This window comes from Malaclemys terrapin, chromosome 10, assembly GCF_027887155.1.
Source record: "Malaclemys terrapin pileata isolate rMalTer1 chromosome 10, rMalTer1.hap1, whole genome shotgun sequence".
In the NCBI taxonomy this organism is placed as follows: domain Eukaryota; kingdom Metazoa; phylum Chordata; order Testudines; family Emydidae; genus Malaclemys; species Malaclemys terrapin.
This window is the reverse complement of record NC_071514.1, coordinates 13,837,613-13,851,555: the sequence shown is the minus strand read 5'-3', so window position 1 is coordinate 13,851,555 and position 13,943 is coordinate 13,837,613.

The following is a 13,943-nucleotide window of genomic DNA, read 5'->3' as shown; positions in this document are numbered from 1 at the left end:
CAACCTGAACCTGAGAAGGAGCCAGATTTTACCAATGTACATTGCCAAAGAGCCACAGTAATACGTCAGCAGCCCCCTATCAGCTCCCCACCTCTGCTCCCCGCACCTCCCGCCCACCGGCAGCCCCACCGATCAGCGCCTCCCCTTCCTCCCCGCACCTCCTGATCAGCTGTTTCCTGGCATGCAGGAGGCTCTGGGGGGAAGGATGAGGAGCAAGGGCACGACAGGCTCAGGGGAAGGGGTGGAGTGGGGGCAGGGCCTGTGGCAGAGCCAGGAGTTGAGCAGTGAGCATCCCCTGGCACATTGGAAAGTTGGCACCTATAGCTCCAGCCCCGGAGTCGGTGCCTATACAAGGAGCCGCATATTAACTTCTGAAGAGCCGCATGTGGATCCGGAGTCACAGGTTGGCCACCCCTGTCCTAAGTGGTGTAATTTTCTGGAGAGCGCACGGGTTGGGCTTGTGGTGTATTGGACACTGGAAAGCTGAGATCACTTATTTCAGCTGTACCAGGGACTTTCTGCATAATGCTGTTCTCCCCCCTGGAAAGGGGCAATGAACTTCCCACAGAGAAGAATATTTTTCTCCCAAACATCATTTTAACACTCCTATTCCTGGGGCTGGAACACCCTGGTTCCATTTTTCACACTAAAGGAAACTCGGAGACTAATTGGGAGAACTGTTTGTAAAGAGACTGACATGAATCCTCCAGCCTTAGATCTTCTAGTGCAGTGTTTCAAGCAAAAGGTGCCAAGGGTTGCTTAGAGATGTGTCATGGCTTTTGGGAGGCATTCCCAGTTAGGAAAGGGTGGTGGGGATGAATGGAAGCCATGTCTGCACATACATCAGAAATAACTAGAGATGAAATGGGTTTGGATGGTCTTAGTTAGACACTACTGTATGTTTGTTCATATCACCAAATCTCTGTGCCTAGCACTCTGACTGTGAGTTGTGTAGCAGTGTGGAAATCTCTCCACCTGTGGGTTGGCAAGGTGGAGGACTGGGACAGCTAGTGAGAGGAACTCTGTGCCTGCTTGCTCTCAAGGCTGGATCCCCATTCAGAGGTCACCAGGATGCCTGGTGTGTGCCAGGCAGGTTTTGCATGCACATGGAAATTAACAGATTTTGCTTGTAGCTGGAAAGGGCAGATAATTGGGAGGGGGAATTGGAAAAAAGCGGACGAGTCAAAAGGAAAGACATGAAAGACCCATAGCCTGCAGCCCTCATTAACAACAACAAAAAGATGATGTCCTTACATTTTAATCAAAGGCAATTATTTTATGAAATGGTATTATCATTCCAGAGCACATGAGTAGGCCCTATTATGGATTCTTTTGCACTGAGATGTCACCCCAGCTTGCTAAGAGACAAAAGTGACATTTTTTAGGTCTTGTTGGCATCCTCCTGCCTGTGTAATGCAAGAAAGACACACTGAGAGAGAAGGCGCACCTGGAGTAATGTTACTGGGGATCAGTAGGAAGACACCGGATTCGGCCATACAGCTGCAGCCCAAATCCCAATCTCTGCTGGGCCCAGGCAGTGCATCACATTGCCTCTATGTGTCCAACCTCTACATGTCCAGCTGATTTTGGCCAATCAGCCAGAAGTAAGGGGCACCAGATGTGAGCAGTGAGGCATAGTCATGAGAGGGGCATTGAGCTAGCACTGGGAGGTGGGATGAGTCAAGCGGAGCAGTCAGCAAGTGCTTGGGATGTGTGTGTGAGGTGCAGTGAGGCCAAATGGGGTGTGGGGGAGGTGAAAGTTGCAATCAGGCAGCCACTGGTATGAAGGGAAACGGGAAGGGCAGTATGGCTGTTCATCTGTGAGGAATGGGTGGTCCATCATGGCCTCTTTAAATTGGTCTTCCCATTCATATCAGGGCCAAGGACTAGATGTGTAGTTTTGGGCCTACTGTGGCTCCATGAAAGGTGTATTAAAGTCTGGGAAGCATTCCTTCCTCTAATTTCCTCCCTCACCTCCTTCCTTCCACTGACAGCGCTGACACTGTCAATCACCGTCCCTGCAGGAATGCCAGATGCCCACCAGTTGTCAGGGAATAGAAGGGGATGGATTGTGAATCCCTTACCCTAAGACCCAGAAGAAGGTTGATTGACTGGGAGGCCAGCCTGATGGTCTCCCTGGCAGTTCGTCTTTGTAGACTGTGTTTCTCTTTGAGGACGGGGCGGCTCCTGTAAAGCAAAGAGACATGGAGAAAAGGGAACAGAAAAGAGAAGAAGGGAGGAACGTGGCCCAGTTGTGCCCTGTTTCAATCTGGTGAAAGTCAGGAGTAACTCCAGTGAGATGTGTGGCATGAAAGCAGCATAAAACCTGACTGAGCAACACCAGAATGGGGCCCCGCACGTCACACAGTAAAGAAACCCCCCTCAGGAAATGCTGTTTAATTGTTTAAATTAGTGTAAAGAGACAGAGATGGTGAAAGGAGGGAAAAGAGTTTACAAAGGCAAAGCCTCAGTTTAAAAAATAAAGGAACGATATGAGAATTATTAATGAAACACATTGGTTTATTTACATAAAAGGAAGAACAAAGAGGGAATGTATTTATTTGTAGACATAAGAGGGAATTTTATACAGAATTTTCAGGGTAGTTCCACATCCAGTGACTCAGCAATATTTCCATCACGGCTTCGTGTACAGTCAAACGAGGTGCTGGAAACAGGCAGGATCCAGGATTAACCTCTGCACCTCCCATGGCCCAGGTGTAGGACACAGTGTGAGAAAGACTCTAAGTGAAGGATACGAAAGCGTTATTCATGCAGGAAACTTCAGGTACCGTGAGAGTCCTTCCTTTAGTGCAAATGTGACTGCCACCATTTTGGCCGACACACTTGGGACTGAACTGGGACCCTTCAGAGCTAAAAGAAATGTTACAGCTTCAGATGCCTTCTCAGGGGGCAGTTCCAGACACATATCCTCAGTGGATTGGACAGCACTGGGAGTCCCTGTAACATGCACTAACTGGGGGTGGTGGCGGGGGGTGTTTCACAAATAACTTTTTCTATGACCTCAGCCACCTGAGTCTGCAATTGTGAGGGGACAAATTTTCAGCAATGAAAGTGAAGGGACACCACATTTGTGTAGAACAGAAGTAACATTGGGAGCAAATGGAAAGACAGCTTTCAAAACAAGGAACGCCTGAGAGATATGATCCAGGAAACAGCTACCAAAACAGCCATATCCAATTCCTTCTCTCTTAGTTCCTGTGATTTAGGACTTACACAGCTTATGGCTACCAGACAACTTCAAGGCTCTGGTGGAAAACAGTGGAGAGTTGTGGTAGTGCAGTTCCCTTGAGCCCACTCCCAGGAGATGGGTGGGTTTGGTGTTGCAGAAGAGCACACCATGTAAATGGTTGGACTTTGGTCTGAAAGTCAAGTTTGTCTACGTTAGTAACTGCAACGCCGATCAATGTGATTTTCTTTGCACACGGACTTTCCCTCTGTGCTTTACCTAATGTTTCTTGTACACAGAATCTATTTCTGCAGGACTCCCTATAGCGGATGGTATTAGACGTGGTCCCCCTAAGCTTTACTAAAGCTACACGTTAATGATGATGCTTCTTTAGCTCAAGCTCTCAAGGTTCATGCTTTTAGCACGGAAGTTCCTGGGTTCAAATGCCACTTTTGGCCTGGTCATTGCCAGGATTGCAGACTGCCATCTCTCCATCACAAGAAGAAGTTTTCCTGGCATTGCACATCATGTTCTCTGGCCTCCCAAACCCAGGCTTGCTTATTGCCCAGAGAGCTTACTTATGATCTCTTGATGCTGAAGTTCCCAGACTCTAGTGACTCCCTTGGCCTGAGGTGCCCGTCGTACTTTGTTTATGCACAGAATGAGAGTACATTCTAGTGATGTTATTGTCCTCTAGGAGGAGGGCTAGAAAACAATCTGGCAAAATGCGTCAGTCTAACAGGAATGTATTTTTACTCTGCCACGCCAATCTGTCGGTCCATGTATTCCTAGCATCTCACCTCCAGCAGTGACAAGACTTGATACTTCAGAAGAAAGCAGGTAGGAAACTGTGCAGGGCTGCACATGACAGTAAATGCCTTCCTGGCCCCTGGTGTTTATTTGAACAGCACCTTTGAGCCATTTAAGGTTTGCCCATTGCCAGCTAATTTTGAATAGGAGTCAGTGACCTTCAGGATATGAATAGCTCCAGAGTGTCTTTGTACTTAGGGGGGCGGGTGGTGACACATCACCATTTATGAACTGCAGCTATTCTCCTATTCATCACAAAGGACTTTGTCGGCCAGAATCGACGACAATTACTGAGATGTGTGCTGTGTCGCTTGTAACTGGGCCAGACAGGAGCGAGTTTCCTGGTGTGACACTGTCTCTCTCTCGCTGTCTTAGATCCTCAGCCTTTGACAGCCTTCCCTTGAATGGCATGGTGTTGCTAGGCAACATTTATAGTGCCCCTCAAGTGGGCTATTGGTTACTGCCCCATGACAACTGAGACTTTGAAGACAAATGTTTGTCAGGAGGAACAAAATAACTTTCTATCTGTTTCCCCCCTTCTCCCCTCCTATTGGATGAGGTGAAAGATGAATCATTCTAAATGTCATGGGTCAAATTCTGCTCTCAGTGACTCTGGAGTAAAGCTGGTTGAAATCAGCCTTTGGAGGGTAAGTTCCTTGCTAGATGCCTGGGATTGGATCCTCTACATCTGGAGTGTGAGTGCAGGATCTAGCTAATGTTCTTTAGTCATGCGCATTAGAGGAAGGAACTAGAGCTGGTCGAATCATGAATAAAATTTACTGGCAAATACTTTGTTCAGCCATAGATGCGAACAAATGTGTTGAATCCATCATTATTGTCAAATAAGTTTCAACCAACTCTGGAAATAATGTCGCTAAAGCCCCTCGTGCTGAGCTGAGAACCCTAATATTTAAATTCTTATTTAATTCCATCTCTTCCCCTTGTTATTATGTTCGGCAGCGTGCTGCTGCTGCTGCAGCTCGTGTGCCAGAGATACAAGGTTTCAAGGCTTAGACGGTTCAAAATGTTCTCTCCGCATCAGTAAAACCAGGAAGTACAAAGCGGCTCTTGCAACTGAGAGCAGGCAGGCCAGCTGGCATCGTGGCTTTGGTGCACTCTCACCTCTTAGAGGCTGCTAGCTTCCAGTGGAAATGCATTTGGTGATCTCATCCTAGTCCCAGGAGGGATATTTGTCCACCTCCCAAAAATCACCAGTCAATTTAATATGTTTGGCAGGCTGTGCTCTGGAGAGGTACAAGACTGGAATAGCAGACAGTGATGTTACAGGTCAGGACTGAGGTCTATTGGGAAATGCATGGATGTGAAGCCTGGACCGGAAATAACAGAATCCATGGTAGATCAGGACTGAGATGCGTTGCCATAGCTTCATGGAGGTTCAGGACTGGAATAGCAGAGAGCACTGTGGGTCAGGACTGAGGTACATTTGTAGAGCTCCAAATGAGGCTGGTTGAAAAATTTCTGTCAAAATGTGGGGGTTTTTTACCAAGTTTGGAAAGCAAAAGGTTTTGCAGATAGTGTCTGATTTCCTAAAACAATGTTTGATTTTTTTATTGAAAAAACAAAAAATCTCACATTGAATATGTTTGGCTGAAATCCAATAACTGTGGAGCTTTGAGTCGTTTTTCCCACCTACCCCCAAACTGGGTTTTTGGTTTCTCAACAAAAAGTCAAACATTTCTGCCTAACCTACCCCCATTTTCCATCCAACTTGAGTTGTCCAGGTGCTCAGCACAGCTGGCCACAGCGTTCTGGGCTGCTGCTCTCTGCCAGCCAACTCGACTTCCTACTCTTCACACGAGTGTTTGCACCTTTTTCTATGCAGTCCATTATTCATTCATTCCCTTGTGAAAACTCACTTTTTCCGTAAAGCTTTTCCAAAATAAACAGCCAGAAAGATAATCCCTTAAAAACATTAACCAAACTGCAGCACAATCACATGTAAGCCTCTCCCTGTGGTAGAGACCAAGCTGTGGTCGGAGCAGGAATCAGACCTAGCAATTAAAGCAGATGCTGGGAAGTGGATCTAATCCTAGGGCCACAACTGGAGTCAGGAACCAGGAGTCAGAGCCAGAACAAGGAAGTGATAGCCAGGCAATAGGTCAGAAACAAGTAGTCTTCCCCAGGGTCAGATCCAGAGTCTGGGTGAGGAAACTGGAGCCAGGAGCAAGTTGCGGTAGCAAGGACTGAGGAGGAACAAGGCACAAACCGGACTAGGAGCAGGGCTGGTGCCGGAGAGGAGCAGCAGGAACAGAGGAGATCACAGCTGCTCGCAGGAATGCACTGAGCAGCTAGAAGGATGGTGCTGCTGGGCTAAAAGCCAGCGAGCTGCCCTTCCTGACTAAGCGGGTGATGCAGGCAATCAGGTAACCTGCTGCAGGCCAGCACAGTAGACTGGCTCTGCTGCACGCCCCAATCACTGAGCACTAGGTGAGTATGCTCAGTGCTGTACTGAATATGGAGGAGACATGGGCCCTGCCCGATGAGGCTTTTTCTCTAAGCCAGCCAGCACAGTAGAGGTCCACAAAGTACGGCACGCCTAGAGAGTGGCTTTATCACACCATGCTGGTGGGGCTTTTCCTTAATAAAAAAACATGGTGCTGGCTGGAAGCTTCATGGCTGACGTGTGCTACGAGGTGGAATCTGAAGGAAGAGTTGGTGGATACATAGCACAGGTGAGCCGGAGGGAGTTCCAGGGTAGCAAGGAGTGAAGCGCAGTGATGAAAGTAAGAGGATGCAAAGGGAGATGCAAGGTGTAAGTTGGGGGCGGCGCGGGGAGAACACGTGGAGATGGGGATGGAGCAAGGTATGCAGAGAGCCTTGTAGGGGAGGATGAAGTGCTTAAACTTGGAGTCAAAGGGGAGAGAGAGTGAACAGGAGAATCTGAATTAGGTAATCGTGATCAGAGCAAAAAGCCTAATATTTGTCTAAGCTGCACTGGTGGTAGATACACATTGTAAGCTCCTTGGGGCAAGGACTGCATCTTACTCTTTGTATGTACAGTGACGAGCACATTGTCAGCCCACATAATAGACAATAATCCATAATATCTCTTGCCCATATCCTCCATGGATCTCAAATCCCTTTATAAACATTAATGATTTAAGCCCCACAATGTCTCCCCCCATGAGGTAGGTAATATTATCTCCGTTTTACAGATGGGGGAATAGAGACACAGAGAGGGTAAGTGACTTGTCCAAGGCCACATAGAAAATCTGTGGCAAAGTAAGGAATGGAACCTAGGCATCCTGAATTGCAGTCCTCTAGTTGACTCACTAGACCACACATGGATAATCATGCAACTAAGTCTTTTGTTAGGGTGTACAGGATCGGAGTGGTGACAGTTCTGGCAGCCAGTGAATGCACTACGGGCCAAACCTCGGTGCCCAGAGCTCGGTTAGCCAATGGGAGCAATAGTTTACTCTGACAAATCACTGGCACCTGGAATTAGTGGTTGGGCATAAGGTACAATGCATGAGGGCTATTTCATACTAGATTTTTCCCCTCACTGCCATTGGATGGGGCTGTTGTCAGCTGATTCACCAGCTAATGAAGTTCATGGTGCCAATATATTGACACAGATGTCATACCAGACTTCTTTCTTTCTTTCTTTCTTTCTTTCTTTCTTTCTTTCTTTCTTTCTTTCTTTCTTTCTTTCTTTCTTTCTTTCTTTCTTTCTTTCTTTCTATAAAACAGCAAAACAAAGCAAAGCCCCGTAGCCCCAAACTACTGCATCAACAATAATATGTTGTCGATCTTCCAGGACCCGGCTCAGAATGTGAGTCCCTAGAAGGGAAAACGAAGCCCTGAAATAATACAGGTTTAACCATCACAAAGCATTCACACCATACAACATTGAACACACAATGCAGTGTGGCCACTGACTCAACTGCCTTTTATGCAGGAGGGAGGACAGTGGCAGATTCGTTCTACAGCAAGGTGGGTTGTTTCTTGCAAGTATTAATCCTGATACATGTCTAGGGGACAAAGAGGCTGTGCAAACAGCAGTTCTCCAGTTCCCTTCTCTGCTGCTCTCCTCGTCCCCACTCCAGATCTCCCCCTCTCCTTCCATTGCTCTCCCTTCTCTTCAGTTGCCTCACTGTCCCCTCCTTTTACCCAATATTCCCCCTCCCTCCTCTATTCCAATGCCTTTCCCCCTGGCATTACCCTTCCTTTAACCTCTCCCGTCCCTCCCGTCTTCATTTCCCCCTCTATTATTCATGCAATATTTCCAACACTCCAAACCTTGCATCTCCTCTCCTGCTGCAGACCTCGTCTACCCATCTGCGTTTCAGCTCCATTGGAACCTGTTTGTCTGGAAGATCACCACCAAAACCAGGAGTTTGGACATCAGGGGTCTGATTCTGCTCTCACTCAAAGCAGCTTTAAACTTCCATTGGCTTGAGTGGCGCAGGATTGGGCCTCAGGAGAGGCATAGCTGATTGATACCAGCCTGGGAGGGAGATTTTAAAAATTATTCTTTGCTATTTAAAACAACCAAACCCTCACAGTCACTGAACACCGTCAACATGTGCTGTTAAACTGACAACTGACTCATATCTATTTAAAAGCAACAGCCACGCTACTTCACAAACACCAGTATTTTACCCTTTTCTAGCACCTTTCATCCAAAGCATTCGAGGCTCGCAACACAAAATAATTTGCACCCCAGTGCAGTGCTATTATTCCCATTTTACAGATGAGGAACTGAGGCACAGAGAGCTTCGGTCAGTTACCCAAGGGAGTAGGGCCTGCACCTCCCAAGTCCCAAGCTAGCACCCTAACCGCGGGCCAGCTGGCCTCTCTCTGAGTCAGAGCGGGGAAGGGCCTTGCTCAAGGACAGAGAGAACAGGAAATAGAGCCCAGAATCTCTGTGTCTGTGTCCTGTGCCAGCTATGAGAAGGCAGTGGGGGCCAGGAACTGCTGTCTTCTCCCTCTCGCTGCTCCGCTCCTTGTTCGCTCGCTTCATAAATAACACACTGCCATTTTTTTCTTATTATATCTGGTATTTTCCAGAGTGCTTGAAAAGCAGGGGACGAAGCAGCCCGAGAGCCCAATAACAAACAGCAGATAAAACTTATTAGATTTGGTTTCCTCCTTTAGCTTGCTGACTTGATTCTTTTTATTTTTATTGTTTAATTATTTATTTTTAGCTCTGACTTCAGAGGTGCTTTTTATTTTATTTTATTTTATTTTATTTTAATTCCCCAGGCTCTGGCAGGGCGTCAGCAGGATCATTGCAGAAGTGCAAAATTCACTGTGGAGAAAGGGGAGGCTGAGGAAACAGAGGGTCCAGTTGAGAGCTGCTCCACGTTGCATCTTCTGACTGCTTCGTGTCGGGGCAGGGGGAGCCATTGAAAGTGGCTGCGAGACAAAGAAAGTCAGTAGAAGACATTAATACACTCTTGGCAGGGGTACAAAAGAGCGTATTAATGGGGCTATCTGCTCGCCTCCAGTTCTCCCTCGCTTCTGGCTGTTATGGAAATATTTGGCTTGCATCTCTATCTGACAGCTTTGCTGACTCTTGAGGAATGAAAATCTTAGGGGGCTGGGAGACTTTCCTCCCCTCCCTTTCTTTTCTGGTTGCTTTAAAATTCTTGGTAATAGCCAGCCACCGTGAGACAAGGCCCTTCCGACGGCGCTCCCTGGGCTAGAGTGAGGTGACGCGACTCAGCGCTGCGGACAACGGTCCCATTCACTGGAGAAATACCACAGCAGAATCACAAGTGCGTGAGAATAAACAAGGCTGGAGTTAATCTAAAGTTGTTTTACACTCTGTTTTATTAAAGTCAATGCATTTCCGTTCCTCTGTGTGGAGCCTAGTAGCGCTTAATTACCATGACTCAGGGAGAATGTTAATAACAGGGAGTGCGCCGGCTGAGCTGCAACGGAGGGCCTCTCCTGACCTCTAGAGGCTGGCTAAGGGAAGGAGTGACAGCTTCCTGGGAAAGTCAAAAGCTGAAGCTGGGCATGAGGGGGAAAAGGAGCAGAAAGGGCAGTGCTTTTTTGTGGGAGGCTTTCAGGAGCCATTCCCTGCTGATTAGTCATGGGACCGACTTGCCATGCCTTCTGACATCACTTCCTGCCAACAAAATGCCACACGCTCTTGCGGTGCTTTATTCTCATCTCGTTTCCTGCACATCGTCTGCTACCGACGTCTAACCACGTACTGACAATTCCTCATGTACTCAGCACACGGGAAGGAGTTGGAAAGAAGCCTCAACCCCGCTTTCGTTTTTGTGCCCACAATGTTCCAGGGGCAACGGATATACAACTCGCTGTCAGCTTTGCTGGCGCACTCCGATAGTCAGACATTTAAGTGACATCAAATGCACTGGCAAAACTGACTCCCCTACTATGGGCCACTGCGTAATGCTGAGCACAGAATGAGACTGCTTTAGGGGTGCTGGAACAATTTTTACAGTGGGGGTGCTGAGAGCCATTGAACTAAACTGTAAATCCTGGATATAATGGAAACCACTTCAAGCCAGGGGGTGCAGCAGCACCCCCCAGTTCCAGCACCTCTGGGCTGCTTCTAGCTGTCTGGCCATATACCTGTGTGTGGGGCCATATTCTGCCTCATTTTACTCGGGGCAAGTCCACTGAAGTCAATGGCATGGGTACAGAATGTATGAGTGTAACTGAGGGCAGAATTTAGCCCACAAGAGATGAATTCATCCTCGGTGTAACTCAACTGACTTTAATAGAGTTGTTTCAGGAATCTGGCCCATAGTGTTTACTTCACGAAATTAAGTGTCAGATTATCAAGAATGCTGAAAATGTTGTGATGCAGAAGGATTGCTCCCTTACATTGGAAACCCACACAACTGACAAGTCCTGATGCCTCAGTACATTGCAATATGCGGTGGTACATATTCTGCGCTGCAGAAAGAGTGTGTGTATGTGGTGTGTGTCCATGATGAAGTATATGCTGATAGTGTGTGGTGGTGGGGGGGTGTTGTGTTGAGGGGCTGTACTGTGGCATGTTTGCACTGTATTGTGGAGTTGTGCTTTAGCTTTTCTGAACATCCTGTGGCATGGGTTGTACTGTGTGTTTGTACTGCAGTGTGTGCATGGCACACTGTGCATGCTACAAAGTACATGCATATGAACATTGGATTTTGAGGTTAACTGTACTCATATCTTTCTTATTAATAAGCTCTGAAGCAATGTTATACATCCTATTATAATGTGAACACGTGTTTTACTTCCTTTGTGTCCATTCTTGTGAGCCAGCCTTTTATCAAAAATCAGTATTATGTGCAACAAGCCGCATGCTGAAGCAAGCAGAACAGGACATCTGTACAGTGATAGCAGACATCATACCTAATGAATTAGCTCTGTCTAAGAAGCTCATCTTCTGAGGACCCAGGCAGCCTGTCTTTTGAGCTGCATTAGAACGAGAGATTGAGACTTGCAGAGCTGTTGTGTAACTTTAGAAACCTGGATGCTGGAACCTCGGCAGATTAGGAAGGAGCTGGGTTTCTGACTTCAATCCAAACAGTCAGCTCCCATAAGGTCCAGGTCCAGGTCACATGGCAGAAAGTCATTCAGCAACGTACTGTAAAATCACCTCAGGGAAGTTTCTTTGCAGGCAACATATTGAATATGGGTCCAGGTGGTGCTTTTAGCCATCCGGAAGTGATACCAAAAAAATAATCACTGGCAACACAGGATGCATTGGTAGTTACTTTGCTACATACCATGGACCATTTGGAACTTCACAGAGATAGCAGGGATGGGACTCAAGAGCCTCTTGGACCAGCACAGGCTTGTGCCAGTTGAACTTATGGAGAATCTCCATCAGCAGTGTAGAGCCTGTGACACACATTTGAGCCACTGGAGGGAGCAATGCAGATGAACACCAGTCAGTTCATCACAGTGCTTAGCTACCTCCCAAAGGGTGTTGTGAGGCTTAATTCATGAAGGGCTGTTAAAGCTTGGAAATCTTTGAATGAAAGATGCTGGAGAAGTGCTAAATATTACTCTTATCCTTGGATGGTTTTATAGTGGTTAATTTTCCTGCATTACATTTTTATAAAGGGGGAAGATTCCATTAGCAAAGTCTGAGACTCTTCAGCATCTATTTGGCTGCCACTGACTGAAGCTGCCTGACAGTTAGTTATAATAAATAATCTAATAAGAATTAATAATAATTACTTAATAATAAATCCCACCTTGTATCCCGTACCTTACACTTTGCAGAGTTTACTGCGCTGATTGTGACCTGAGAAACATTAGAGAGAGCAGGAGCTGCACATTCGTTGCCTGTGGTACTCTTGTACTGTTACCGATTTTTCCTTTTTTTATTATTACTTTATTTTATATTAAATGTTTCCGTGACACAGGAAGAAATGGCAATCCTTGTCTCTGCAAAGCCCGGGGCGCAGAGGTGAACAGTGAATTCTAATGCATAGCAAAGAGTTAGGATCGCAGAGTCAGGGCCACATCGTGCTTTTCCTAATTTCTTCTATAATAAATGAGGAATCTCTACAAAATAAGCCTCTGTCTTTGCAGGCAATACCAGGAGAACTGAGCTATTTACTGTTCTTGGCACTGAAAGAGACCATTTTGACCCAGAGATGGAACTCAGCAACGCACAAGGTCTGCCTCCAGCCCATCTATCTATGGTCCTATTATCATTTCCTCGCCAATTAGCCATCAGGCAGAATCCCCTGGCCTTCTTGAGGACTCAAATTGGTTAGGCATCTGCATAAGGCCTACAAAGACACACAGAGTGAGTACAACTGATCACAAATTTTAGAACAATTTATTTTGCCAGAATTCATTTTTAATGGCATTTTTTGTTTGTTTTTCATGAAATGGTTACACGTATTTTCTGTTTCCTGATGACCGTTTATTTTTTTATATCAATAGCCATCTGATTAAAAAACCTGAATTAAAAAAAATCATTTTTTTTTTTAAAAATAGGTCAGGTTTGAACCCTTCAAAATGAAAATGATTCAATTTTTTTTTAGGAAACCATCTTTTCATTTTCTGATCCGCTCTAACAGTGAGTCTGACTGTAATCTCCCTGGGACATGGACCGTCTTTGTGTGGTGTGTTTGTACAGCGCCTAGCGCAATGCAGTCCTGGTCAATGACCAGGGCTCCTTGGCATTATCATAATACAAACAATCACGACTATTTTTTAATCTAGTTAATTTGTTTTGCGTTAATCACTTGCATTAACTGTGAGTAATTGACAGCCCTATAAATAAAAATAGACAATGGCCACTGGAATGGCGACCTGGCTAAGGCAGCTGTCAAGTGTTGCCACCGCTGATGTGTACCACACTGTTCCCCCTGATAAAATGCTAGGGATCCTTGCCAGGCTGAAGAGGAGAGACATTTGCCTCCTTCTGGAAGGTTCCATTATAGCGTTCCACCAGGGGAGCCTTCTCCCTAAGAAAAGTCCTGGATATTAACTGTAGTCCCCCTATGTGATCAGCAGTACCTGTAGTCTCTCAGTGCATGCTACTGGAAAGACGTCTTACAGAGAAAGGGTGTCACCTCCACTATACGCAGTGGAACAAAGTCTGCACTCAGGTCCATTGGTGTAAATCTGCAGTGATTTGATTGACTTCACTGATCCATTTATTCCAGTGTGCCTGAGAGCAGCATTTGGCCTAGTGTGCCAGAAACACATGTGCACGTGGTGTTTCCATAAGCATGGACGATCCTCAGCATGCATACTTGAGAAAATGCAATAAAAGAACCTCAGGCAACTCTCTGATTGGGAACCCTCCAGGCATGCTGCGAGCTCATCTTCTTTCCTGAGTGCATGGGGAGGAAGTGGATCAATAGAATGGTATATAACAGGGATCGGCAACCTTTGGCATGCGGCCCATCAGGGAAAGCCCTGGGCGGGCTGGGCTGGTTTGTTTACCCGCCGCATCCGCAGATTCGGCAGATCACAGCTCCCACTG